The sequence below is a fragment of the Lemur catta genome, chromosome 3 (assembly GCF_020740605.2).
Source record: "Lemur catta isolate mLemCat1 chromosome 3, mLemCat1.pri, whole genome shotgun sequence".
NCBI lineage: Eukaryota > Metazoa > Chordata > Mammalia > Primates > Lemuridae > Lemur > Lemur catta.
In genome coordinates, this window is record NC_059130.1 from 45377530 (window position 1) to 45383504 (window position 5975).

A 5975-nucleotide genomic window follows, 5' to 3' on the forward strand; every position below is an offset into this window, starting at 1 on the left:
GGAGGGACCAGTGACATCCAAAACAATCTTCAAGGCAAAAGATGCCAGATAATTATGAGTCATGAAACACAATTTTAGAATGAATTTATAGAAAGAACTCCTGCATCTTTAGTTACATTATAAAGGGAGGTGTAAATTTTCCAGAAAGAGAAAGATCCGTAGCATTATGCTCTAGGTTGAGGAATAGTTACCTTCTATTATAGCTTTAAAAAGGGAGTTGTTTTCATTAGTGGATGGCAGTCAGATGAATCAACAGGTCTTTAAAAGAGAACTGTGAGGACATTGGGGTTTTAGGATTAGTGAAATGTATAGTCACTTTCACGTGAAATTCAAATATGGCCTCTAAACCTATGGAGAAGATAAGCCGATGTGAAGGAGACACTCTTATGACTAAGTTCAACTGTCCTTTTTAATAGTCTATAAATAGATCTGTGGAATATAGACCTGCAGCCCAAGGGGTTTCGGGGCTCTGTAGGTACAACAGTAGGCAAGGATGGATTTTTCATCTTTGTTATATCAAGGCTTGAATGTTTCCTCTGAGTCCTTCCATCTGGAGAACCTTAGACTTCCTCCAGCTACCACTTCTTTCCTCATGACTGTCCACTTCTGAGCTCCATATTTTGGGAGCTGAAAGTAAGTGTTGACTTGGAGAGGGAAGACATAGAAGGAAAGGGACCCAACAAAGGTTCAAGAAGAATTCAAGGCTCACATGTGCATGGCCTGCTGGTAGCCACCTCCAACCATTCCCCCAGCACAAGCCTGTGGGCGCCCTCCCCGGGCCTCTGTTCTACTCCTAATAAATCGGCCTGCTCACGTCTTCCTCAGTCCTCACCCTGCGCCTTCCCTGACCTGCCCAGCTCTCACCAGAGATCTGTTCATTGTTTCGTCTAAAAGCAGTCCTTTCAACCACATTTTCCATTCAGCCAACAGGACAACCATGCTGAAGTAGCTCTAGCATAGAGGCCCTTGGCTATAAACAGAACTGGTACAGAATGAAATGTCAGGACTCTTGTTCAAAATTAAGAATTTCAAGACAGCAACAGCAGAGCATTAAACCAAGCAAGGGCTCTTCCAAGAGTGTGGCCCTGTGCGCAGGCTGCAGGCTCATGAACCCAGCCCTGACCATAAGGGACCCAAATGAGTTGAAAGTTTATTCTGTACTGAATACACTGATATTTTTAAAACTCAATGTCATATTATTGGAACACTAACAAAATTGTACTTCAGTCAAATTCAGATTGACTAGCTTTTATCTGAAAATCTATTCTAGCATAACAGCACAGGCTATTATTGGCACATATTGTAATTTGGTGCTGGAACTCCACAACAGTGGGAAAGAGAGATTCTTTAAGTGTTCAGGCACATCTGTATTTTTATTTAAAAACAACATATAACTCCACAGGTATTTCTGATACTCAACCAACATTAAGAACCATTGGAAAATAGATGCTTACATTCCATCTGTAAAGTGTCTGATGCTGTCGTCTGGGGTAGAGCCTGGGTGTCAGGAGAGTGAAGCTCCACTGCAGACTCTGAAGCCATAGTTATTAAAATGTGCAAAGAAATTTCATGCCAGCTCCACATACTAGAACTTCCTTTGTGAGAGTGGTGGCAGGAGCCAATCACTAGTAGAACCACTGGGCCTATATTTGCTACTCAGGGCAAGGGTGAGAGATTCTCTGGAATCTTTTGTTTTTAGTCTACACTTGAAGCTATTACAGAAATTTACACTTTAAAAATTTCACTGTTCTAGAATTTGTGTTGATTTGGATAGTCATCAGCAAATGCAGAGACTACTCCATGGGAGATTATAGAGCCAGTGTGGCTTAGAGTGGGAAGATACAGGTTCAGTTCTCAGCCCTTAGCACTTAGCAATTCCCCATCTCAGTATATGGGAAGTCACGGGACCTCTGAGTCTCAGGACCTCGTCTGTACCTGGAGATGAAAGGACCAGCTTCGCAGAGCTGTTGAGAAGATGAGATTATGTATGAAATTAGATGGTACACTATAAAGTAGTAAGTAAATGTAAGCCATTCTTATTTAAATCTAATAGTTATAGAGAAAAAACAAGCCTTTCAATTAATCTTGTAAGTTATAATTGCCCATCGGCCTATCAATTGTATATTAAGCTAAAATTTGCTATTCTTTCATCTATGTCAAATCTCACCCATTCTCAGAACTCAAGTTAAATGTTAATTCCTGTATGAAATATTTTGTGTCCCCACTAGTAGTTAATTATTTCCACTTCTATTTTAGCACACTATAGTGATTTTATTTGATTACATGGGTTTTCTTCTTTCCAGGCTATGAGCTTTGAGAAGCAAGTCTCTGCCATCTTTAAATGATCATGGATGGGATGTGTTCAAAATGTTAGTTAAATGAATGATTGGCAGAAGAAAGAGGAGAAGGAAGTGGTATAGATGAGAGCAGTTTAAACCGTTTAAGACATTTAGCAAAGGCAAAAGTTTCATGAGGACCTTGTGTGTCTGGACACTCCCTCCCTCACTTCCTATCAGTGCTGGGTACACAGTAGGAGGCTCAGAAGACATTTGCAAATTAAAGAAAAGAAGAAATGCCAGCTCTAGGCAAAGGTTTTGTTAGGCAGGACTTCTCCTGCTATGTTTCATTTTCTGAAACACAACCCCAAAATGCCCGATAGCCTTAAATACTATTCCCTTGATGCCCAGACACACCCATGCATGATCATTAGAACCTCCCCAGGGCTTGATCCTCACCCGCTGGTCATTTTAGAACGCCTGCTGCTTATCAGAAGGAATGGGTCCTATATCCCATTCCTGCGGGACCATTCCGTGCTCCTCCATTACTTGCTTATTTAATAACCATGAATTTCTATAACAAGTTATAGGCATTAAAGGGCCACCTCTTATAGGTAATGAGATGTATAATTCACAGGAATGGAATATTTGATTCCTGAAGCCCTTAAACCAAAAGACAGACCCCATAATGACTACATCAGTCACAGTGGCTGGCTGAATAGGTGGGTTTCAAATCACCCTTTGCCACCTCCTACCTGGTCTGTATAGGGCCAATACTGGAGGGGAGGGTATGTGTTTCCTTGGAAAAGATAACCCCTTATAAGCTATTTGTAAGACTCCTGATTTTATGAAATCCTAATGTTTTAAAGGCTTTGTGGTAAAGCTAGCTGGAGATAGCATGCTACAGTTTTATTATAATATGGGCATTTTTTTAGGGCATGGATTCATTTGTGGCTAAATAGCTGGATTCTGTAGTCAGTCAGAGTCAGTATCTTAGTAAGATACTTAATCTCTCAGAACAGACTAATGCTAAAGTCTCTCGGAGTTAAAGCATGAACCAAGATACTTGCCTTGATCCAATCCTCTGTTTCACACAGGTGGGATATGTGTGCTAATCGGAACCACTGGGTGGGAGAATAACAGGCTTATCTCTCTCTTTCCTGGTCATCTTTCCCAGTACAGAGCCCAGAGGACTACAGATAACACATCTGGTTAATGCTAGCTCTCTCTTAAAGAAGAAAGGAGAGAGTCACATTTTCTCTATTGAATTTGAAACCAAGATCATGTTACTCACTCAATTAAAACTGTTCTTGAATGTTTTTTAGATAGTTTCCCTCTATGTTCATAATGTCCTCAGTCCTAGATTTGCAAGGTAACCTCATTTGGTAATCTGTCCTCTATGTGCCAAATATACACAGATATCAGAGTATTACTAATCTTTTAAGAAGCCAGGAGTTTGAGCTATAATTGAGCTTTGAAAGATTTTGATAACTGACTTTCGTCTCTGATCACTGATAATGTTTTTCATTTGGAGTTGGAGCTGTTCCCTCTGGTAATAGGTGCAGCTTGAGCAGACAGGGCATGCTATTGTTCTAACATAGACTGGGGTCAAATTAGACTTTGCCCAGACAGGTATAGAACCGAAAACCTTGGCTTCTGTTAATGCCACACTTTCAAACAAAGAGCCCTAAATTTTAGTTGGCCATTTATCCCTTTCATGATTATCATTTTTAAGTACAACCTGAAATTTTATTATTTTTCTTTAAAACAATTCACTGCTGCACTTGAATAAATTTGTTTGACTGCCATAAATGAAAAACAACTTATTTTAAACTATTTCAATGACTTGTCCTTAATCAAAAGTAATGAAATAAATACAATGAAAATAAAATTTATTAAATTCTAGCTAGATAATATTGTTTGCCAAAGGTTCTGAGCCCAAGGCCTGTCACCCTTTATTTGAAAGAGAGATTAACCTGAGTTGAAGATATACTAACACCACATTGCAACTTTCCCTCAGGGAATATGATGGATTGAAGAGAGAATCCTTTTTTTCTCTCTTCAGTAACTATTTCAATGCTTTTGATTCCAAGCAGTACTCAGCCCACCTTTGAGAAACACTCCTTTGAAAAATCGCTTTATATTGTGTGAGGAATGAGTATTTGACTGGACCTGTGTGAAAACCCCTTTCTTAGATGTAAGAACACTCCATGGAAAGTAAACAGCACTGTCCCTACGCCCAAGAAATGTGTCATCTACGAAGGGTCAGAATAAGCTGATAATACAAAAAAGGAAAGACATGATAAATGTATAGAAGCAAAAATGGCAGAAATATGCAAGTACTTAACACTAGAACTAGAGCTGCAGAGGAAAGAAGATAGAGTTTTGTTTGTTTTGTCAGCTGGCTCATCTGTCTATCCCTAGCTCTTAGAAGAGTGCTTGGCACATAGTATGTGTTGAGTGGAAGAATACAAACCACATTCTCCAGTCTCCTAGTGGTGATATTACCCCTAAGGATCACGGGAGAGAAACAGGTTGGCACAATCTGGAGAAGTTAAAAGAAGCAAGATTTGAAGAGAATCTTGGAGAAAGTCATAGGCAAACACACACAATGGCTCGAAACAGTAGGTTAGGTTTCTCTCACCAAGGTCATGATCTTAGAACAGCCTCAAAAATGCAAACCACCCTCCAATTCGAATAAATGCTCCCCTTTCCTCAGACCTAAAGCCGCCATTCCCTTTCTTGTTCACAAACATCACAAATGGAAGACTCATATACATACTATAAAACCAACCAGTGTTTCAGCAAGACAAACCATGTTCTATTATATAACTTCTGTTTCCATAAATGTGCGTTACTTTTTGAGAAACAGTTTCATGTAGGTATGTTGTTAGTTTAAGGATTTTGCTCTTTTTCTTCAATAGTTGACAAGGGTTCCTAAACACTTTAAAGTTAAGCAGTTGTGTCATTTTCGACAGTTCCCTTTGCTTTTTGTTAAATGGAATCATTGTTGCTCTGGTACTAATTTGTCATGACACGGTTTGTTGCTCTAGAGATAGCAGAGTCTCAGGTAATATTGTTAAAGAATAAATAGAAACACATCAGCAGGATTATAAGTGTGGAGCAGCAGGTGAGACTCGAAGCTGTTACCGGCATTTGAGTTACAGCCCCTGGGTCTGCCTCTAGTCGGAGGGGAGCAAGGGGAGCAGGCCTGAAGTCACCGCGCAGCTGCGAGCATTCGCCTGTGCTGCAGCCGCACAGGCTCTGGGGAGGGTTTCCATTTAAGAAACGTGATTGGTTAAGTAATACCAAATCTTCAGCTCAGTTAAACCTGGAAAATGTTTTTCAGAAACCTGATTTTTGTGTTCTTTATAAATGAGGCTAATTTTTTTTTAACAGAACTGCTACTAAGTCCAGCTTTATTCTTTTTAAAACAGACATACCTAGTGCAGAACTACTAGGAACCAAAATTTTATATGTTGTAAACTGGGTGAAGTAGCACTGCAAAGTATTTCTAAAATCGAACTTTAAATTAAAGCTTCATTGATTCTCTGCCTCTGATTAACTCAGCCATCTCTTTGGGAAGGGGTGTGCTTTGGTAGTCCAGTGTCCAGAGTCCTGCCCACGCTCTTGGACAGTGTTAGGTGGAAAAGGCCAAACTCCCATATGGACTAATAAAATTATGTGTTTGTCTTTCAG

General features: G+C 39.8%; 1 protein-coding gene across 2 annotated transcripts in view; it reads left to right on the forward strand.

The window, feature by feature from the left end:
• NME7 (NME/NM23 family member 7) overlaps nucleotides 1–5975 on the forward strand; it is a 190149-nt gene that overhangs the window by 183889 nt on the left and 285 nt on the right. The gene's annotated exons all lie outside the window — the stretch shown is intronic.